This window comes from Eretmochelys imbricata, chromosome 8, assembly GCF_965152235.1.
Source record: "Eretmochelys imbricata isolate rEreImb1 chromosome 8, rEreImb1.hap1, whole genome shotgun sequence".
Taxonomy (NCBI): Eukaryota; Metazoa; Chordata; order Testudines; family Cheloniidae; genus Eretmochelys; species Eretmochelys imbricata.
This window is the reverse complement of record NC_135579.1, coordinates 8,626,186-8,650,285: the sequence shown is the minus strand read 5'-3', so window position 1 is coordinate 8,650,285 and position 24,100 is coordinate 8,626,186. Positions and strand designations below refer to the sequence as shown.

General features: G+C 45.7%; 1 long non-coding RNA gene across 1 annotated transcript in view; it reads left to right on the top strand.

Annotated features, from left to right (window-relative positions):
* Positions 1-782: 782 nt before the first annotated feature.
* The window catches only part of LOC144268629 (uncharacterized), a 41,782-nt gene continuing 18,464 nt past the window's right edge, over positions 783-24,100 (top strand). Inside the window, exons 1-2 of the long non-coding RNA XR_013346815.1 lie at positions 783-836; positions 10,023-10,063. This is a non-coding gene — a long non-coding RNA (uncharacterized LOC144268629). The remainder of the gene's footprint in view (positions 837-10,022; positions 10,064-24,100) is intronic.

Below are 24,100 nucleotides of genomic sequence, written 5' to 3'. Positions count from 1 at the left end.
CTGGATACTATGTGCAGTACTGGGGATCACCTGCATCTCAAAATTATGCAGACCTAAGAGGAGGTTCAGAGAAGAGTGACAGGAATGATCAAGATCTGAAAAGATTCTCATATGAAGAGAGATTGAAAAGATTGGTATTGTTCCCCTTAGAAAAGAGTTAAAGAAGAAGGGACATGTTAAATGTATATAAAGTGGTCTAAAGAAGGTAGATCGCCATCTCATAACATAAAAGCATGGGGACTTGAAATGACATTACAAAAGTGGGAAATTCAAAACCGATGAAAGGAAACACTTTTTCCACACACCATGTAATTAGATTGTGGAACTCATTGCTACAGGATGCCATTGAGGCCAAGTACTTGGCAAGATTCAAAGAGGGATTGGACATTTATATGGTTATCAAGAATATCCAGAACTATAACAACACATTTTTGGAAGGGATAGTAAACCTTGTGCTTCAGAGCTAAAAGCAGCTATGGCTCTTAGAGATCAGGAGAAGGCCTAATGTGGGGGACAGATTATTCCACATCTGCTTACTGTGGGGTTCTTACACCTTCCTCTGAAGCTCCTGGCCAGTGTGGGAGACAGGATACTGAGATATGTAGCTTTTGGATCCGATCCAGTGTTGCAATTCCTGTGGGCTTATCTACATTACCCACTGGATTGATGGGCAGAGATCGATCCAGCGGGGGTTGATTTATCGCGTCTAGTCAAGACGTGATAAGTCGACCGCTGAGCGCTCTCCTGTTGACTCTGGTACTCCACCGCCGTAAGAGGCACAGGTGGAGTCGACGGAGGAGCGTCAGCCATTGACTTACCACATTGAAGACACCGCGGTAAGTAGATCTAAGTACGTCAACTTCAGCTACGTTATTTACACAGCTGAAGTTGCATAACTTAAATCGATCCCCTCCCACTCAGCGTAGACCAGGCCTATGTGTCTGTGATAGGACATAAGAATTGCAGGAGAAAATATTTTGAGTAGGAAACAAATAGTAAATTAAATTCATGCCAATGTAAAGCTGAAATGTGTTGGCAGTGCCTGGATTAGATGAGAAGAAGTGTAGTAAAAACTGTTTGAAGAAGATATTTCAGAGATTGTATTGCCAAAATAGTAGATTCTTGAAGAAAAAATTCTTCAGTCAGAAATAAAGGTATATTTTATTTTGGGCAATAAGTAGATGTGCATAGTTTTGCCTTGGGAGGCAACGTGGATGTGTTGTGTTAGATGCTACTGTTTCCTTAACTAAAGATTTCCTAGCTTTGTAATAGTCGTGCATAACCGCAAGTTAACAAAGTTTTGAATATGTGAAGCCATTTATCTAGTCCTGTACTTATTTTGCTGGCACTGTTGTTTGGTGACTTCTAAGGGCTCGTCTACACTAGAAGTGCTACAGCAGCACAGACAGCGCTGCAGCTACTCTGCTATAGCACCTGCTTCCTACATGGATGGAAGGTTTTTTTTCCACCGATGTAGGTAATCCGCCTCTCCAAGAGAGGATAGCTAGCTCAATGGAAGAATTCTTCTGTCAGCCTAGCACAGTGGGTTAGATCGACCTAACTACATTTCACAGTCCTGAGGAAAGTAGGTAGGTTGATCTAATTTAAGTGTAGACCAGGTCCTAATTATACTAAGGATTCTCTTTCTCACTAACGGACCCTTCGTCCAACCTGCCCTGCATAACGAAACAGACAGCTGAAAATTAGGGCCTGATCCAGAGCCCACTGAAGTCACTGGGTGTCCTTCCCTTGAGTTCAATGTGATTTGGATCATGCCTTTACCAATCATAACGGGAGGTTACCTACAGCAGTGTAAGCCTACCTCAGGTGTTTTAATATGGTCATTTCAGTGGAAGAAAAATCTGTCTGCTGGTACTAATTGTAACAATCCCCTAGAATACACATTTCAGTCAGAATCCTTGTTCTCAGACTCCCACCTAAATCTAGTCTGAACCACTATCAGTTCCTATCTCTGTCAAATAGTTACTTGGATTGTTCTTAAGGTTTGGCATTAGATATGCTCAACTGTATCATCTACTGCCATTTCTTTAATTTTTGTTTCTCCTACAACAGCTTGCGATCTTGTTCTTTTATCAGCTCATTCAGCCGAGAACAGAAAATGAATCACTGATGTTATTTAATGGAACCATTAGTTTACTCAGACTGGAAACCCCAGGAGTTTGTTTGTTTGCTTTGTTTTTTAAATTTTCCACCAGAGAGTGAAACTGGCACTTGGTTGTGCAATCTATCTTTTCTGTGCATCATTACACTGCTGAAAAAAGCTTAAAAGGCTGCTTGCAGTTGGTTTTTTCCTTTCGCTTTCAGGTTAAGTCTTCTGCGTGTGCATGTTGGCTGGGCTGCTGGCTGCCGCATGCTCCCAGCACATTTCCCAGACCTGAAGAAGAGCATGGTGTAAGCTCCAAAGCAGGTCTCTCTCTCTCTCTCTCTCTCTCTCTCATCAACAAGTTTAACTTACTTAAACTGACTGAAAGCTGGAAATTCCGTGCTGGCCTGAAAGAATGCCTTTAACTCACCCCGTCATGTCCAAGTAGTGCAGATCATGTGGGGCCATCTTCTTTCCTGGAGACTTTTCTCAGACAATTACATCAATTGAGTAGTTTCACCTTTTACTCTGTTTCCTAGATTTGTAGGTTCACACTAAACCATTAACATTACATTAACACAGTTTTAATGACAAGAGTTTGTGTTCTTTTTAATTGTGTCTGTAACTTGAATAAAACCAAACCACTAAAAGTGTGCCAGAGATTATTATACTTAAAAAAAGTATAATATTTACCTTGCAGAACAAAACTATGTTGTCTGGTACATTTCTGTCCAAGTGTGAACATGGGTAGACATTTAAGGCAAATCAGATAAATCCATATTTATGGACTTGTTACAAAAGTGAGATTGGATTTTCTTTGTTAGGCCTGTCCTGTAGTAGGTGACTTCTGGGAACTCTTCTGGCTCTATCAATCTGTTTCTTATTCCCACCATCAACCTCAGCCTGGTCCAGTCCACACAAGAGATCCACTTCCTGGACACTACAGTGCTAATAAACGATGGTCACAAACACCACCCTATACCAGAAACCTACTGACCGCTATTCCTATCTACATGCCTCCAGCTTTCACCCTGACCACACCACACGATCCATTGTCTACAGCCAAGCTCTGCGATACAACCGCATTTGCTCCAACCCCTCAGACAGAGACAAACACCTACAAGATCTCTATCAAACATTCTTACAACTACAATACCCACCTGCAGAAGTGAAAAAACAGATTGATAGAGCCAGAAGAGTTCCTGAACCTAACCTGAAGGATGACCCAACACTCTCACAAATCTTGGGAGACAGGCCAGTCCTTGCCTACAGACAGCCCCCCAACCTGAAGCGAATACTCACCAGCAACCACATACCACACAACAGAACCACTAACCCAGGAACCTATCCTTGCAACAAAGCCCGTTGCCAACTGTGCCCACATATCTATTCAGGGGACACCATCATAGGGCCTAATCACATCAGCCACACTATCAGAGGCTCGTTCACCTGCACATCTACCAATGTGATATATGCCATCATGTGCCAGCAATGCCCCTCTGCCATGTACATTGGTCAAACTGGACAGTCTCTACGTAAAAGAATAAATGGACACAAATCAGATGTCAAGAATTATAACATTCATAAACCAGTCGGAAACACTTCAATCTCTCTGGTCACTCGATTAGAGACCTAAAAGTGACAATTCTTCAGCAAAAAAAACTTCAAAAACAGACTCCAACGAGAGACTGCTGAATTGGAATTAATTTGCAAACTGGATACAGTTAACTTAGGCTTGAATAGAGACTGGGAGTGGATGGGTCATGACACAAAGTAGAACTATTTCCCCATGTTTATTCCCTCCACCCCACTGTTCCTCAGATGTTCTTGTCAACTGCTGGAAATGGCCCACCTTGATTATCACTACAAAAGGTTTTCTCCCCCGCCCCCACTCTCCTGCTGGTATTAGCTCATCTTAAGTGATCACTCTCCTTACAGTATGTATGGTAACACCCTTCGTTGCATGTATATAAATCTCCCCACTGTATTTTCCACTAAATGCATCCGATGGAGCTGTAGCTCACGAAAGCTTATGCTCTAATAAATTTGTTCATCTCTAAGGTGCCACAAGTCCCCACTTTTCTTTTTGCGGATACAGACTAACACGGCTGCTACTCTGAAACCTGCCAATTGATAATACAGGTGCTGCACATGTACAGGTCTTCTGCTGCCACTAATGTGGCTAGCTGCAAGTCTAGTCTCAGCTACAATCAGGGTAAAAAGGGCCCTGTCCAGATGAAGGTTAAAATCATGCTAGCCTCAATCATCTTTTAAAGCATTTGTTGGTCATTTGGTTTGCACAAGTAGTGACTTTTTCAGGGAGCCAGCTTGGCAAGCTGTGCTTAAGACTCCCCCTAGGTGATATGTTGTATCAGGGCTTCAACTCTGTTCCCAAGGGGAAAAAATCTCCATCCATGCTCATTAGGGAAAAGGTACCTGTAAGCGAGTTCGGCCGGGGCTCATCACTCTCCGGTGCAGCGGGGAACCAGATTGCCTCGCTACTTCTGTCAGGCGTGTTGGGGAATAGCCTGGCTGCAGGGCCAACAGTTAGTAGCTCAGGCCCTCAGGTGGGGGCTGAGCAAAACAGTTCACTATTAGCACGGCCCAGGCCCTGGGTCAGGGCAGGACAACAGTCAGTAGCTCAGGGCCCTCAGGCAGGGGCTGAGCAAAGAGTTCAATAGCAAAGCCCAGGCCCTGGGTCAGGGCGGCTTGGGAGAGGGGGAGACTGCCACCCGCGAGATGGGTGGCAGGGGGGGTGCAGGCCCACCCACTTCACTGCGTCCCAGCCCGGGGCCCTAGCGGTGGTAGAAGACCCGCTGCTGTGTCAGTGGGGTTCCTGGCCGCAACACACGGACATCGGCTCTGGCGGTGTTGCAGCCTGACTAAGGTTGGCTGCCCCGGCTACTTCCTACCTCCCCCTCTAGAGGTACCTGGGTCCAGCTGGCATCCTCCAAGGGTCACACATCATGGGCTCCTCGGGGTAACTGGTGCACCGTTGGCTTGGCAGTTCCTCGGGGTAACTGGCAAACAGCAAGCTTGGCAGCATCGCTGGGCTCGGGCTAGCATCAGGCATGGGCTGGTCTGGCCAGTTCTCGGGTCAGCCGCCCATCACCGTGGTCTCCCGGCTAGGAGCTCTGCCACATGCGTCTGGCCTTTCCAGTGGCTGTCTTTCAACTGAGCTCTGGGGTCGGCCTTTTATACTTCCTGTCCTGCGCCTTGACCTCTATGGGGCGGGCGCAGGGTTCACTGGCTCTGCCCACTTTGGCATCCAGAGAGGCTCGTCACTCTCCGGGGTGGCAGGGAACCAGACCGCCTTGCTACAGTACCTAACTCAGGTTCCAGTTATATCATTGGAACAGGGCTGGGTCACATCACGTTTACGCAGATGAAGGTGTGTATTGAACGTAAGGATGGAAATGGCCAATATAAGCAACTTCAACTTATTTTCCTGCTCCAAAATATGATGAAATGTAAAATCTTCTAGCATGTAAAATTGAGTAAGATGAATACATGCCATTTTCACTGTAAGGTGTTACAAACGCCACACGTTCCTGATAGATGTTGGGAAACATTCTAATTAGGAACAAAGCTGCTTCTCCCTTGTGTATTTTCTGTTGGGTGGTTGTTGTTTTTTGTGTTGCTCGTTGTTAATAAAGGATGAGAAGGATAGCTTCAGAATCTGTATGAGATCTGCTCCCAAAGCCATTGTCCTGTCTGACACTGGGAACCAAATTAGAAGGTTATATGAATGCAGGAGGGGGATAAGCGACAGGAGCCCAGGAACAGTTAAGAAACAAAGATCTGCCTTTCCTGCCAACACTCCTACTAAGAAAAAATGAAGGGAGTGGAAAAGCAGACCAGAAATGATGGAGAGGCTGACCTCTCTCTTAACAGAATGTTTTGCAGAGTTTTCCAGAAGACGTCATTTGTTTTTTAAACTGCGTCACGGTAGAGGAAATCACAGCTAGGAGTATGACTTAGTGGGTTCTGAGAAAAGGAGGGGCTACCATCTACTATGATACCATGTTTTGTTTTTTTAAAAATGTTGAGTCGTGTTACACTGCATCAGTCATGTTGCTTACAGGTTGTCTCAGAGATGGGTACACAGACTAGGGAAACAGGAGGCGAGGCCTTGTCTACACTACAGACTAAAACCTGTTGCTGGCAGGGGGTTAAAGCTTAGCTGTGCTGAATGTGGCAGGCCTTTGTCTGCACTCGGAGCTGAACAGTGTTCAGCACCAGTTCGGCTGCAACCACTGTGACCTGTCGTCAGCAATGGTTCTGTTCTGTAGCATAGACAAGCCTTTATCAAGGGACCTTGAGAAGCCACTTCACCTCTTCATGGCTCAGTTACCGCCTCTGTTAAAGAATGGGGATCATGAGGCTTACTCACCCTTGATCTTCGGTTGAAGAGTGCTAAGTATTACTACTCAGTGGCAGTGCAGAGCCTAAGGAAGTTGGGTGCCCCAATGACAGGGAAATTCCCTGAACTCTCTCAAGCTCCTTTGAAAATACCAAAGTAACTTGTAAAGAAACTAGTCCTGGGAATGTTAATCCTGGATTTGCCAGAGACCTAAAGGATTCAGGGGATTTTGGGTATGTGTGAATCACTTCACTGCTCATGAGCAATGCAGCCTATCCTGGTAAAACCGTTATAACAAAACCACACCATGTTTTGTATCGTTAAAAGTATGTATTGCCCACTTATTTTATTTTTTTTGCCCCGTTACTTGAGAGGCCTGTCCCCTTCCAATTTTGTACAGTCCTGTTGATAGCTGGCACAGGAGGGCTGGCACTGAGGGGTGTTGGGCCGGTGTCTTATTAGCTACCTCCTAGCTAAAAAACTTATCAGCTAGGGATCAGGTGGTTATAAATCAGCAACTCACTTAGGTGGGCAGAGAGCTACAAGAAGGTGTGTGCAGGAGACCCAGGGACAGGGGTGGGAGCTACAGGAAGTGGGTTGACTCCCATGGCTGACCCTGGAGCAGGGAGATTCCCAGGCAAATGTCCTGTTGGAGGACTGTAAAAGAGGTGCCAGGAGTAGGCTCTGGCAGGAAGCCCTCTTCTGGTGGGTGGGGTATAGAGAGAACAGCTTGTAGATGGCTCTCAGGCCAGTGCCCTGTAGGGTGAGACCATGTAGGGAATAGCTAGCCCCTGCAGAAGACCCAGGGTTAGGGGGAAAGAACAAGTGATGTGGCATTTGTGCCACTAGTTTTTATGTGGAAGAAATAAAGCTGAAGCCCTGAGAGAAAAAAGGGCCTGACCCAAGCTCTGGGTATGGAGTCAATCTGTCCTGGCCTAGGGAATAGAGTTGCTACCCCGAGGTACAAAACTCGGACAGCGGGGCTGATCCTGAGCTCATAAAACTGGACAGCTGGCAGCATGTACTGAGCACCCTTACAGATTCCCTGGACAATTACCTTAAAGGGACGATTGCGAGAAAACTTGGACATGGGCAACCTTACTGGTCTGGAGAGAGGCCTGCAGCTTACAATGCCTCTCAAAATGGCTACAGGTCATTCCTTTTCAGTCCAGCTGCCAAGCAGTTGCACCCCAAGTCCTTCTTTGCCACCTTCTCCCCCCTGCCAATAATTGCACCATTGGGTTACTACAGTCTAGTCACAGCCCAGAAATTAAGTCCATTCCCTAAGGAGCCCAAGTACAAAAAAAAAAAAAATGTTTAATTTATTCAAAGCTACAAACCAGGATGCCACGATTGACCGATAAAGCATCATGCTTCAGACTGGAGCCTGAACAGCACATGTTAAAGTTTTCCACAGAGGTTACATTTTTGTAGGAGTTTTAAAGACATACAATTTACCAGAAAGAACATTGTAGGGAAAACTGACCTAGTTCCACCTCTTCAGCAAGTAAATTAACACCACTTGCCCTGTCTCCCTCTCCCAGTGTAATGTGTTAGTATGAACTGCAAAATCTAGTCAAACGGAGCCAGCCTGGTAGTTGTTGATATGTACAGCCCAACAGCTTATTTGTGTCTCTTACATTTGAGGAGAGCTATAGTGAAAATCCTATGAGAAGATATTTTATTTTGAGAGCGTGCTGGACTTTTCTGTCCAGTCACCATTTCAGTGGAGGAGGGCTAAGAAGCTCTTTGAGATTTCAGCTCTATTTGCTTTGACTTCTTGTAGCTGAGGCAAAGAACCAAAAAAAAAAAAAAAAAGTCTGAACATTTCCACAAATGAATTCCAGATTTCTGGACTGTAAATCCACCTGCATTTTCTCAAGGGTTGTCAACAACTGACCACATCTGCAGGGAGGGCAAAAAAATCCAAACAGTCTTGTTTGGTTTCTACACCCCATACTTTGTGGATTTATATAACAATATGTTAGAGCAATTAAAGGAGCATCTCAAGTGAATTAGATTCATGGCAAAGTTGTATAGCTACCTTTACAACAACCGACACTGCTACTTGGTTCCACTGTGCACATAGACCCTTCCGTGTGATATATCTTTATTGATTTTACAAATTTCAAATAAATTAAAAAACTAGTGGATGACAAAGCATACTTAACAGGGTTTGGAATTGGAACTAGACAGTATCCTTTAATGATGTTAATAGGTGAGATTCCTCACCTGGCTTGTCTAGGCAGCAAGTTCCCGTATGGAAAGCCAGGGTGTGAACCTGGAGTGCACCAGATTCCTACAGGGTAACTATAGCACAGCACAAGTCCTGGAGCGTTGCTTGATCTGCTACTGGAACTTGCTGCATAGACAAGGTATTAGTTACACCTGTGTACCAGTATTGGTGTGGAGGGGGTTGCATAGGTGCAACTGAGACATTGGTCCAATGACTTTATATTTTGATGGTGCCTTTCAACCGAAAGGACCCAGAAGCACTCCAGAAATATAACTCTATTTATAATCTGAAATAAGTGGCAACCAATTAACAGCACACACACCCTGCCATTATTGAACATTTTAGTGGCCACACATACACAAGTATTCCCAAAGGTGTCAGTAGGAGTATTTGTGAGAATAAAACAAACAGGATACGGCCCCAGGACAAGACATGAAGAATGCTATGTTCACTTGCATCTTATTTGACCAGAGAACCTGGATTAAAACCCTTATTCTTTTGAAAAATGCTATGGGCTCTTTAATAACTGTAAGAGGATCAGGACCTCTGTTTTATGTCTCCTCCAAAAGGCACCAGCTCCTGCAGGATAGTGTTCCTGACAGCCTACTGCGTCATTAGTTCACATACTGACTCCTAGGGAAGAATGCCATCCTTATGATGTGACAGTGCAGACCTGGGCTTGTAACAGCCTTCAGTATCCCTCTACTCCACTGTTCTCATTCAGAGGTACCTAGCTACTAGTGACCAGACTTTTTAGCCTGATGATCTTAGTCACAATGGGGCAAGGCATTTACTATTTTTGCCTCTGCTATGGTTCCTGTAAAATGACTTCTGAATAAAACTGCCTTGTGTGTGTAGGAAGCTTTACTGGCAAGGAAAAGAGCTAGAGCAAGAGCTTGTTCTTAAATGGAAAAATATTTCAGGGAAAAATGTGCAAACTGTCTACATTTCCTAGGTTCCAGTCCGTCCCGTCCCCCCCGCAACTTCCTCGGAAGTGATAGATTTAAGGGCTTACAAATGTTTTCTTTAACCAGCACCTGGGAAATACTGAGGCTTTTACAGAAACCTTGCTTTGTACTCACCAGCATCTCTCTTCTAAGGCTGCTCCAGTTCATTCAAAGTCAGACTTGCACTCATTGACACCTGTTCCCAAACAAATCTTTCTTGCCCACACAATGACATGCTTACATGTGTATATAGTCCTCATTTAGTTGTATAAAAATGCATGTTGTTCAAGTGAGTCCACCAACCATGCGATCCAGATTTAACCTATCCTTATTTGTAAACTTCATCAGCAGTTATTTTATATTTTCTTCTAGATTGATAAAAATGGGCAGAAAACTGGTCCCTGTGGCAATAGGTAAGCTATTGCACTAACTGTGTTTTAGAGCTTTTTACTGGTTGTACATTTTGGGTAGAGGATCTGTTGGGAATGGAATCCTATTCATATGTAGTCTAACGTGCTCTTTGAATGGTCAGTACTAATGTAGCTCTACTCCATATGGACTCAGGAACAAAGTACAATTATTACATTTCTCAGCTTGACATAGCTCTGATCCCAGGAATATAAACCATCATCTTCCCATTTGCTATTTGAATTGGTTTTAGAGAATTTGGCACAAATTAAGTATATGATACTATACATGTACTGCATCATCCAGGTTTCCATCTGTCTGTAATACATGCATCACAGAATATCAGGGTTGGAAGGGACCTTGGCTGTCATCTAGTCCAACCCCCTGCTCAAAGCAGGGCCAATTCCCAATTTTTGGCCCAGATCCCTAAATGGCCCCCTCAAGGATTGCACTCACAACCCTTGGTTTAGCAGGCTAATGCTCAAACCACTGAGCTATCCCTCCCCCAAATGTATCACACACCTATGGAAATCTACATTTAAGGCTTTTGGAATGGGTCAAGATGAATTTAGCTGGAGCAAAGAATTCATATGCATTTTTAGTTCCTGAGCCTATTTTAGTAATGAAAAATATATTGAGGGCCATACTGGCCAACTACTTCTATGAAATATTGAAAATAAGACTTTTGAAATCATGTCCAATAGATGCATCTTATCCTCAGTGAGTAGGGTGACTCAGGGGAGTAACTACAGCTTAATTTCTAGACAGGTACACGTCTGGTGGTTCTCCATTATGCTCAGTAGTCCATAACCACACCAGGTTATCCCTTTTTACCCCTACTTGGAGGGAAAACACACCCATCCCCACAAAGCCTCTGGCTTAAAGTGGATGAGAATGGATTTGAAGTCCCTTTTCCCCTCTCCTACATAGAGCTGATGAACTCTTCATATCAGCTACAAAATTGCTGAGTTCTTTTTAATGGTAGGATAATTAGATGCAAATAAACTATCCATCAGCTTTAGCTCTCCATCCCCCATTGTTTGCAAATCGTTCACAAAGCTATATTTATTGCTATGAACATATTCATTATTTCAGCCTATGGATTTGCAAACAGTCCATTTCCACTAGGTGCTCTTCACCATTCACGGTATGCAGTCCCACTGCTGCAGGGCTTCTGTCTGCCTATTACTGCCTCTTGACCAACTGTTAGGACAGGAGAACAATGAACCGTGAACACATGATGCACTTTTCTGGTCTGAGTTTTCCCAATGAATAATAATTATCTGTGCTACTTTGGGGATTCACAAACAAATGCCAACCATCCAGATACTGGACTAGAGAATTGTGTGCGCCCAATGAATAAGAGACGAGTGAATTAACCATGTTTATTTGAGATTCACTTTTTGCATTATTCATCCAACACTAGTCTCATATCTGTATGTGTGAGTCACTTGTTAAGTTTGTCTGGTCTAGATATAATTTATTTTGATTAAGGAAAAGAAACTACTTTGTCAATTTTATCCAGCACCTGTTCACTATTGAAAGTGAGAAATCCTCAGCACTTTTGCCAAATCATTTTGCAATGACATATACTCATTTACTGTAAAATCCCTTTCTAGTTCTCCCACAAAGTGGTACATCAGAAGTAACGCACACTGTAAAGGGAGCCTAGACAGGTAACGTGCGTTCAGGGAAAGATTTAAATGTCAACCCCATAGATTTTTGACACCCAAGTATAAAACTTTCCAAGAGAACGTCACAGCATGTGCATTATGTTCACCAATGCCCCCAGTGGTTGGCAGCAGGATGACTACTGTACTTCTAGGGAATAAGAAAAAGTTATTCATGATAGGGATCAATAAATATCCATGGAAATGCAAAGATGAACCAGATTTTATAATATTAAAAAAAAAACACACACACACCAAAACTTTACTCTGAAACAATCCCACAAATGTTTCTAGCTTCTCTTGAAGCTTCTTCTCTGCAAACTATTCGAACAAGCTTTGAGGGGCATGTCCAATGCACCCTAAAACAGTGGCATTAAAGCAATCAAAATCAGGGGACATGCCTTAATATATCAAGCCTGCTCTCTGCTTAGGAATTCCTAAGGCAGAGCCATCTCACAGGGTTGTTGTGTGGATAAATACACTAAAGATAACGAGGTGCTCAGATACTCTGGTGATGGAGGCCATATAAGAACATAGGTTCTTAAAACTGAGATTCATATAAGAACTCCTGATTCTGACATACTACGTAATCTTGGGTAAATCACATAGGCCATCATCATACTGTGAGTTCCATGCCCAATTAAGTATTGTAGGATTGGGGCCTTAGCCCATGTTTGTGATCAGTGTATCCAGTTATAAAATGGAGGTAACACTCATCTCACTCATAGGGGAGTTGTAAAAGTTCATTTTTGTTTTTAAAGTTCTTTGAGGCCCTTGAATGAAAGTTGTTACCCCTAGACTGATCACACAAAGTATCTCCTTAAACATTCTTTTTTACAGAAAGGACTGAAAGCAAGAAGTAAAACAGTCTAATTCTTTTCTAGCTACTCACTCCCCGGGCACACAGACATCTGACTCAGAGGTTGCCTGTAAGATGGGCTCACATAAGTATCGGTAACAGATAGAACTCAACTAATACAGATGAAGTAGTATTTGGAAATAACTGTGAAACTCCATACCAGAGGTAATTACAACTTCTGTCTTGTATAATATGGAGGTCCCTGTGCAAAAGTCAGCTCAGCAATAACCAGAAAGAGACAAAATGCCTACAGAAATATGAAAGACCAACCCATGACTATTAACCAATCAGTTTCCAATGCAGATTCAGCAAATCTGGACTGATGATTATGTTTCACAAGACTGGAGAGAATCCATCCAGCTACAGGAAGAAGGCAATAAGACTGTAAGAACCACAAAAGCATACAGTCTCTTTCCTCGGTAATTACTTGCAGTAGTGCTGTTAAATTGTTTCTGGATTCTCAATGCAGGAAGCGTGCATCAGAATCATGCTGGCTGCCCCAAGAGAATGGAGTGCACAGATTACATTTTCCTGACTGTTAGGGAGCATTGTCTTGGTGTTATGCTTTCTGGATCTAGGGTTCAGCACAGGGATACATGGCTTATCTTTGGAGTCCTTCTATCATCAGGTACTTGAACCTTGCAGCAAGAATTACACTCCACCTTCATGCTGGCAGGTGGATTCAGTTAGCGCAAACCAGGATATAAAATAGGCTCGATCCCCTCTGGGGCAGGGAAGGGCCTGCAGTGAAAACCAGCTTAGGAAAAAACTTAAGGCTAAAGTTTATGTTTTGTTATTGGCTGCACAGCAGAATGGAGTAGGCATGGGTATGTTCTGTATGGAGTGGACTGAGAACTCTACCTACCGGCACTGTCCTTATGACTCTAGAGCAGGGACAGACATCCTGGCCTAAGCTTACCAAAATTACTAGTTTCAGAGTAACAGCCGTGTTAGTCTGTATTCGCAAAAAGAAAAGGAGCACTTGTGGCACCTTAGAGACTAACCAATTTATTTGAGCATAAGCTTTCGTGAGCTACAGCTCACTTCATCGGATGCATACTGTGGAAACTGCAGAAGACATTATATACACAGAGACCATGAAACAATACCTCCTCCCACCCCACTCTATGCTGGAAATGGCCCACCTTGATTACCATGCACATTGTAGGGAGAGTGGTCAGTTTGGATGAGCTATTACCAGCAGGCGAGAGAGTTTGTGTGTGTTTTGGAGCGGGGGGGGGGATGAGAAAAACCTGGATTTGTGCTGGAAATGGCCCACCTTTATTTTCATACACATTGTAAGGAAAGTGATCACTTTAGATAAGCTATTACCAGCAGGAGAGTGGGGTGGGAGGAGGTATTGTTTCATGATCTCTGTGTATATAATGTCTTCTGCAGTTTCCACAGTATGCATCCGATGAAGTGAGCTGTAGCTCACGAAAGCTTATGCTCAGATAAATTGGTTAGTCTCTAAGGTGCCACAAGTCCTCCTTTTCTTTTTCCAAAATTACTAGTAATTTTTGGGTGTCTCCATTTTTAGCAAACTTGAATTGCCTTAATGGTGCCTGAGTCTCAGAAGCGTTGGACGCTCACCCTCTGAAAATCAGGCCCCTTTACCATGTCCAAAGTAGGACATCAAAGATTGCTAGATGACATCACTGGTTTTGCAGCATGGTATTATCTGGAGCATCCCATTTGTTACATGGAGTAGGATAGGATATTGCCCAGACTTAAAGGCTTGTTACATAAACAGAGGCACCAGATGTACAGCTAGGAATGAATTGTGGAGGAAGCTGTGGTGTCTTCATCACTGCCTCCCTCAGCAGAGCTAGATTTTGTGGAGGAACAGTCAGACTGTACCCGTGCATACTGACTGGCGGAGAGCCTCCCCTTGCAGAGTAAAGGATGTCAGCAGTGTTATTTAAACTGACAACCGCTTTGACAGCAGTTCTGATTCCCATAAAAATGGCTTCTACCTGGATCTTTAGCCTTTCCTTTAAGTCTTCCTTAACATTGTCGTAGCAGAACGTGCTGGTGAAAGCAGGCTGTAATAGTGGACCTCTGCTTTCCATATACATCCAGACTCAAACACACACACTGAACCACAAGTGCTGCAGTTGGGGGTCATTTTCTCCCCTTCCATCTGGTTTTTCCCCACTTTTCAGGGTTAATCCTAACATCTTCAGCAGCAATCTAGTTGCAGTGTGTGACGCAGCCAGTGGAGTAGGGTTCTTATCAGGAATGTCAGGCAGAGTCCAAAACCTGAGCCCCTGAGCAAAGTTACTTCACTGGCCATGTTAACCAAGACGCTCCTAAGTGTTTTTTCTTGTAACCAGAGACTCTGCAATGTTTGTTTTCATCTGTTTCTTTCTTAAGTAGCAGCAGAAATGTTTTGAATAAAGCAGAGGAGATTTGTAAGCCTTCTGATTATATTCAAGAAAGACAGACTTAAATTTACCCTTAAAATGACTTATTGAAGTCAGACCTGACCCACCAACAAGCCCTCTGCCCCAACCCAGCCCCAGGACTCTGCTACAAAATTGCTTTAATTATAAGCAAGAACAGCAGAAGTTCTTAGTTCTTTGATGCAGTATTTTTCATTGCTTAGACAGGGAAAGCACTAGAAAAACATTATCTGTTCAGAAATTAGTTGATTAAAACTGATTGGGGAATAAGAGCGCTTTCAGGTTGGTACCAATGTCCATACAGCTATGTGCAGGGAAGCGTCAGAGGGCGCGGAGTGAGTTAGCTAACGTCTGTACCGCAGCAGCATGATGGAATGAGGATTACCTCATTGACAATGGATTTCAAGTGGCAGTTTGCTTATTTAGGGTATATTTACACTAAAGGATTACCTTTAATTTTTTTCTTTTTGGATGGGTTATACCGCTGGGTGAACCCATCAAGGAATGCTTCGGGATGCCAACTCATCACTCCACTGCTGCCATCAACCACTTTTGGAGAGATGAAGCAATTAAGGAATTTCTGCTTCAGAAGTGGCTTTCCTTAGTCATCTCTACACACCTCTGGACCATGAGGTTCAATCAAGCCTGAGCTATTTCACACAGTGTACTACTATGCTAAGGAGAGATATGTTGTAAATGTTGTCCATATATTCTAATATGGATAAAAGGTGACAACCCTATGACAGAAGAAATAAATACCACCTCTAAGCTGAATCACACAGCGACAAAATTCATCGTGGTAAATTGCTGCTCCAGTAGAAGGTTATGTCACAGTGCCTAACTCACTTTCTATTTTGTACAACCAGCTTTTTTCTTGTTAACACCAGAGTCATTTATTGCTCAAGTCCAGTTCACAACATGGGCCCAGTTGCCTCGGTAGCATCACATAAATAAAGCATCTTCTCCACATACGATACCCCCTTCCTACATGGGAGAGTCGGAGGGGTCAGCAGCCAGGGTGTCATTTTCCCTGCCACCCATACCCCAGCAGAGATCTCTCTGCAAGATCTGGGACCTGTGGTTGGGAGGGGGAGTGGCACCCAGACACAGGGGAAAGCCAAAGTGAATGGAGCCTGGAAGTCGTATTAACTCTTTCACGCCCCCTCTGTACTTGGGGAAACACCTTAAAAGAAGGTCACAGGGATACCAATGGCTAGGAAAGATGTCGGTAGATCTCTGGTGTCAAGGAGCCACAAGGCAGGCTAAGGACCACAGAGCCACAGGGCAAAGGGAAAGTTCCATGTTCTGGAAGGCAGCAGCAGCATCAGACGCTTAGAAGAACCAGAAGTGAAGGACTGCAGGGCAGGCTGCACTTTAACAGGCTCTTCCATCGCACCTTGCGACTACAAGAGGCTAAATACCTGTGGCTGCGGTGCAAGGCCCTAGCGGCAGTGAACTACATATCACACCACAGCTTCTGTTTTACATATTGTAATGAACTCTCAGAGGAGCAGAAAGTGGGCTTGGAAGTAACTATATCAATATTGCTCCACGACTGAACTGGGCTAAGGCAGTGCACGTACTTTTCTCTCTACGTGCAGAATGGCTGAGGACAGCCCAGATTAAAGGGGAGGTGACAGGGAAAAGACATCAGATAGTCACACCTGTACAGCATCCCCTTAATGAAGTGTGGCAGAGCTCTGACCTTGTCCCCGTAAGTCCTGCGCTTCCAGGCGCTTTATAACTAGCTTCAGAGGCTCTCTGCAACCTCCACATAGCCCTTTTCATCATAAGCCAGCAAGGAGGTTGGTGAGAGAACGCCCACACTCTCTGTTGTCCCTATGGGCTTATACTCAAACAGTTTAGCCTTCTGTCCTGACAGAGGCCTGTCTTTCCCTCCCAGGAGGTGTTTCTGTAGTGGCAGGTTGGCGGGGGGGAACCCAGGCCCGCCCTCTACCCCAGGGACCCTAATGGTAGCAGCCAACCTTTCACTGCCAGAATAGCTACATTTCCCTGGGCCACTTCCCCACAGCTCTCCCCCTTCTTTTCTTCACCCTTACCTTGGGGCTCCCTCACCGATCGCTTGAGAGTATCTTCATTAACCAGCCCCACTTCCTTTCCTCTGGCCCCCTAGCTCTCCTCAGCCTGACTGGAGTGAGCCCTTTTATAGTATCAGAAGGGCCTTAATTAGAGTCAGGTGTTCACATTACCTTAATGGCCTGACCTGACTCTTTGCAGGTTAATTGGAGTCAGATGTTCTCATTAGCCTGGAGCAGCCCCTGTTCGGATCAGTCAGGGAACAGAAAACTGCTAATCCAGTGGCCAGTATATCTGCCTTCTACTGCTTTGTTATACCCAACTGGCCTGGGTCTATCACAGAAGTTAGGTCTCTCTCAAACACAGTAGGGTTGTAAATTAACCCAAAGGGTTAATTCTGCTCCATGTATTTCAGTAATTCTCATTGCCAGTAATAGAAGTTTTGCCCCTGGTGATAAAGTGAAGTCACACTGTGGGCTACAGACAACTTAAGGATTTCTTCAACTGTGATGCTCTGCTGTGTGTTGTCCTGCTCTATGCGCTATTCGTATTAGAATCACTAGATAATGTATCTTAGCAACACATAAATGTATTTGAGCTTTGGTTGCTTTGCACTGGAAATCATGGTTTAGGGTTAAAGTACTCCTCCCAGAGCAGTCAGTCATGAGGTAGTGTCTGTGACGCATGAGACATGATCCAGTCACCGTGTCACAAAAGGGACAGTCTGGAATTAACTTTTACTCTTTCAGTGTTGCAATTTTCTGTATGCTTAGCTTTGCTTAAAACAATAGTGTCTACTCCCATTCTGTTGGCTTTTAGATAGAGACTGATTAGGGCTGGCTAGAAACCAAGAAATACATTTTGATTATTTATTTTCATTCCAATACGGAACAAAGCAAGACCTTTGAGGGGGAGGGGAGAAATGTGAAAAAAAAAAAACAGCGAAAAAGAGCAGTCTGGAATAGCCCAGTAGTTAGGGCCCTGACCTGGGATGTAGAAGGCACAACTTCAAATCCACTCAGGCAAAGCAGGGATTGGACGTAGGTCTACCTCTCCCAACCCAGCTGAGTGCCCTAACTGACCAGGCTGCTGGCTAGTTTGGGGTAGGCCTCTCTCCCTCCTCTCTTCCCTCCCTCTCCCCAAAATCCATCCCGAGAAACGTTTCCAGCGAAAGCTTCATCCAAACAGCTGTGTTCCTGTGGGAAAGTCTGCTTTCAACAAATCAGTATTTTCAGATGAAAAAAACATTCAGTCCAGAAGTTCCTAACGAGCTCGCAGAGAGAGAGCACAAACAGTAGCCGTTTTATTTAACGTGGTCTGTAAAGAACCATTCACACCTATCACTAAGCACATCCTCAGCATTGTCAAAAATAGTGACAAAAACATACCTGGTATGTCAGTGAGATAGAGGCAGATTAAGGTTTCCTGGGGCCCTGGGCCAGAGCAAGTGGGGGGCCCCCTCCTCACCCCTTCTGCCTGCGGCCCCGCCCCCATTCTTCCTCTTCTGCCCGCGGCCCCACCCACAGTCCCACATCTTCCTGCCCCTTCCCCAGGGCCTGCCCCTGTTCCACTCACTGTCCCCCCATTCTGCCCCCCCACTGCAGCCCTGCAACCCCTTTTGCTCCTTTCTGTCCCCCCTTCCCCGCAGCCCCAAGACTGGAGAAACTGTGTCCCTGCCCCACGGCCCCAGGCCACACCGGGGAGTGAGAGCTCCCTCAGTCCCAGGGACATAGCGAGGGTCCAGAAAGTGAGGTCCAGCACAGGGGCTTCCCCTGCCGCTCTGCGGCTTCTGCCAGGGAGGTGTGGGGGGCACTGGGCCTTTCCCCGTTTGAGGGCTTCTGCCGGGGATGGGGCTGCTGGGGGGGGGGCTTCTCCTGTCCCGCCCACTCAGTGCTGCTGCTGGGGAGTGGGGTCAGGGCATGAGGGCTTCCCCTGCCTCACCCGCGTGCCCGGTGACCAGGGCTCCAGGCTTCAGCCAAACAGCAGCCAATTTTTTCTGGGGCCCCAGTTGGTCAGGGCCCCTCAGCATGGGCCTGGTCGGCCCAGTGGCTAATCCGCCTTTGCAAGACTACACTGAGGAGGAGAGGACCAGGTAAGAAGACACTGTTGTCTGATATAAGCAAAGCTACGGTGGCACTTCCAGAGATGGTTTTAGAGTAATAATACAGCTTAGAGTAATGTGACATTTCTGTTCTGGGTGGGGCGTATGGTGCTTCATTAATCATTTCTCTCTCTGGAACTACATAATTAAAAAATTGAACACAGTTGCACATTGCGTAGTTTTAAAGAGCTTTGCTGCCAAATGGCACCAATGCTCTGTCATATGGGAGCAGCCTAAACTCGCTGTGTGGCTACAGCTGGCAAAGGGTGCGTTTGTGTAGCTTTTCTTTCATTGCTGGATGTCTTTTTCAGCTGAAAATGGATGTGTCCTGATCACTCTGAAAACCTCCCATTTCCTGCTCATCCTGTTAACGACTGTCTGTACCAACTCTCCTTGGTGTAGATACGGTCTGTCCTGGCGGAGATAGTTTTCTCTTCCACAAAGTGATCAACAGAGACCGAGAGCTCTTATAATCATCATTGTTCAACATTTGCCAATTTTGTTTTAAATAAATAGCGAAGGTGACCTTAGTATTTGCAGTATTTCCTGGTGCATATTGGGGGGGGGTAACAAAGAGAGAGAGAATCTGAAAATAGTGAGATCATCTTGTAGAGATATATGGCAAAATTACCAATTTGTTTTAAAGGTGACCATTGTACACGCTTGGACTTTGCACATGCAGATTTTTACATTGTAAAAATTATGGCTCGGTGATGAGTTAATTATTTTTTTAAGGGCGCAGCCAGGGTCTTTGGCTACGCCTCTGGCATTTCCTCTCCCTGCAGAAGGTATTTGTATGGGAGCCACATGGGTTGTGCAGATTGAGGGGTTCAGCACATGCCGTAGCCGTGGGAATCCTTCCTCCACATTCCGTAGATATCCCCAGCACTTAGTCCATTGCGGCAGGCTGTGCGTTGGTGGGGAGTAGCCAATTTTCTGCTCCCACTGAAGTTAATGGCATTTGGCATGGACTCCAATGGCAGCAGCAATCCTTTCGTTTTCCCTCCACACCACAAGTGTGACTGTCTGCATAGAAGCTCCCAAGTCAGTTTTGCAGCTGGCATTTCTGTAACTGACTTAAAAACAGGAGAGTCTTGGGTTTATAAACATGCAAAATAAACACAGATTTCCTTTGTTAAACTGAAGGCAATAAACTTGTGTTACATCAGTTTTCTTCATTATGCAGTAACAGCTCAGAAAATTCAGTCATGTGTGGTTTAGCACATTCTGCCTTTAATGCTTGGGTGAAAAGGTCCCAGTGCTGCTATCGAAGGAAGCCAGTCTTTGCACAATAGCTATATACATATCTGCTTGAATCAATGTAAACATAGATGATATGTGCCCAGCCCATAAAAATACTAGGAATTATAAGGAAAGAAATGATATAGAACTGTAATCTCTCCCGTCTACAATATGCAGCTACATCTGTGTTGGATCAGAGTTTGGCTCCTGAGGCTGGACTTTCAGAATATTTTGTTCCTATTTTCACTGCCTTGGGGAATTGGAGAACACTTCTCTGACTTTCCACAAGCTCTTCTCTTTCTATTGGAAGGCTCTCAGCCGGGGGTGAGCAAACTTCACCCGAGGGGCCGCATCTGGCCTTTCAGACATTTTAATCTGGCCCTTGAGCTCCCGCTGGGGAGCAGGGTCCAGGGCTTGCCCCGCTCCAGTCAGGGAGCAGGGTTGGGGGCTTGCCCTGCTCCTTGCATACCGTGGTTCCATGTGGCTCCCGGAAGCAGTGGCATGACCCCCCCCGGCTCCTACACGTAGGAGCAGCCAAGGGGCTCGGCACGCTGCTCCCGCCCCAAGTGCCGCCCCTGTAGCTCCCATTGGCTGGGAACCACGGCCAATGGGAGCTGCAGGGGTGGCACCCGCGGATAGGGCAGCATGCAGAGCCCCTTGGCTGCTCCTACGTGTACCACCTGGAGCCTGCACCCCTGATCCCCTGGCCCAGCCCATATCCCCCTCCTGCCCTCCAAAGCCCTTGATCCCAGCCCAGAGCACCCTCCTGCACCCCAAACCCTCATCCCCAGCCCCACCCCAGAGCCCGCACTCCCAGCCAGAGCCCTCACCTGCCACCCACCTCCTACCCCAGCCCGGAGCCCCCTCCCACATCCTGAACTCTTCATTTCTGGACCCACCACAGAGCCTTCACCCCCCAGCTGGAGCCCTTACCCTTCCTGCACCAACCCCCAATTTTGTGAACATTCATGGCCCGCCATACAATTTCTATTCCCAGATGTGGCCCTTGGGCCAAAATGTTTGCCAGCCCCTGCTCTCAGCCCTTACAGCTTTTTAGCCCTACTTATAGGTAACTAAGAGGGTATTCTGCATGGTTACTTCGTTTTTACTTCGGGGCTATCTCCTCTTCTCTCTCCTCCATAAACTCAAACTTTAGCATGGGTATTCAGGCTGCTCTTCCACCACTTCAGAGCCCAGCATATTATTATTATTTATATTATCATAGCCTAGGAACCTCAGTTGTGGACCAAGAGCCCATTGTGCTAGGAAATTGACAAACAGAGAACAAAACGACAGTTCCTGCCCCAAAGAGCTTACAATGTTTAGAAGTTGAATGGAAGAAGTAATACTAAAAAGAGGGTCTAACTTGGCTAAATGAACCACTTAGACATATGGTCCTCTTACCTTAGGGGTTGTGTGGGGTGGTCTGCCAGCAAGGGCAGATGCACCTAATGGGCAGCCCATCCCGCAACCTGGCGTGGCCCTTAAGGATTTGGAAGCATCCAACAGATATTGAGGGAGATGTAAGAGTCCTGGAAATGAATGTTGCTTGGCGGAGAAATCTTGACACTGTACCTTGAATGGCCCCAAGCCTTGCAGAGGGGGTGGGGCAAGATCCTCTGACCCAGCCAACTGGGAAGGAGTTTTAGGAGAAGAGGACCAGCATAAAGGCTGCCTCCCACTTCATCACAGGCAGACATTGGTGAGAAAAGGCTCACCTGCTAAACTCTCCTGCATGCAGAGGTGCTGGAACAATCTGTATAGTGGGGGTGCTAAGAGCCATTGAATCAAACTGTAAACCCATATGATGGAAACCACTTCAGCACCTCTGCCTGCATGGAAGGCTAACTTGAAAGGGGGCTCAGCTGAAGAGAGTTGGCAAAAGCCTTGCAGCTGATTTAAGTCACAACTGCAGCTCCAGTGAGAGGGCTGGGAGGGAGGTAACCCCTGTCTGGAGGGGGTAAGACTGATTAATCTACCACAAAGAGACCTGAGACATAACCAGAGAGAGGGCTAAGGGGGAATTCCCGCTTGGAAGAGTTCAAGTAGAAGGACTGACTAGTCCCAGGCAAATGATAGAGGAGTTACTTGTCATAGCCATGATGCTGTGAGAGAAGCTAGGAGCAGCTTTGAGGAGGTACCAAGGTAGGTGGGAAAGAAGAAGTAGTGAGGACCTATAGATTCCAGGTGATATAGTAGAATCTAGAGACCTGGGGGAAAATGTCAACAAGTTGGGTGAAGATAGGAGCAGAGTAGTGGAAAAGGTGGAGGGACTGAAGGAACAATCCTTAGCTGACTAAACAGGTATCTAGCCTGGAACCCAGAGGAGAGGGCAGGCCTGGGTTCCCCTACCCTTCCCCAGACCAACAGGGAAGGGGTACAGGCATCCGAAGGAGAAGAGGCCAAGTCTCAAGGATCTCCGATGGAGATTGATAGCTGGGCTCAAAAGCCATTAGACTTTGAGGTTTCCTATTTGGGACTCTTCTGTTAACCTTGGAAGGGGAATAGACTCAGCTGTGACCTGGCCAGAGGGCTAGGACACATATAACAATAGACCATTGTGGCACCTAAACAAATAAAGGGGGTGCTAGACTGAGAGAACCCCTGCAGCAGGCCAGGTGAAGGGACTCTGGCAGTGAGAGTCATGATTACAGGATGCATTTCACATCCAACTCACTGTATATTAAGCAAATTACTAGTTCCCTAGCAGATTTTTTCAAAGCACAGCAGTGCTGAATAAAGTTTACATAATATGCATAAGCTAGAAATTTATAATAACTAAGGCTACGTTTGTGTCACGTAGGTCATGGAAGTCTCTGCGGGAGTCTGGAGCTGGCAGCCAGTGGGGCCCTGGCAGGGCACCATCGACAGGCAATAGCAGCGACAGGGCCCCCCGTGCAAAGTTACAGTGACAGGTGACAGACTCCTAAGGGGGCCCTCCTCAGGGTTCCAGCAACGGGTGACAGTCTCATGCAGGGGGAAGGGGACGCCTCCGGCGAGTGGCTGGGGGTGTCCCATTCTCTCTTTGGGAAATGTGGTCACCCTGCAGCTCCCAGCTATTGTGAGCAGAGGGGGGGCCCCTGCAGCTTTCAGCTGCTGCAGGCAGAGGGGGAACCCCACAGCTCCCAGCCACACGGTGGCAGGGGAAACCATTGGAGCCACAGCAGCAGAAGTCACAGACAGGTCACAGCTTCCGTGAATTTTTGTTTATTGTCCGTGAGCTGTCTGTGACTTTTACTAAAAATAACCATGACAAAATCTTAGCCTTAATAATAACTTATATGTGATTGCTAATTTATTAATCAATAGAACTAGAAACACCCCAGTCCTTCAGGATTCCTCAGATGAAAATTGTTAATGAGGAATCAACTAGGCAGGGTTTTTCTAGAGCAGTTCCACGGGGACCAGTTTTCTGCCCATTTTTATCAATCACCTGGAAGAAAATATAAAATCACTGCTGATGAAGTTTCCAGATGACCCAAAGACTGAAGTGGTAAATAAGGATTAGTTAAATCTGGATTGCAAGGTTGGTGGATTCACTTGACCAACATGCATTTTAATATAGCTAAATGCAAGGTCATACATCTAGAAACAAATAGCGTAGGATACGCTTACAGGATAGAGGTCTGTATTGTGGAAAGCAGTGACCCTGAAAAGGACTTGGGGGTCATGGCAGAAAACCACAGAATATGAGTTTCCACTCCAGTGCAATGCTGTGGCTAAAATGG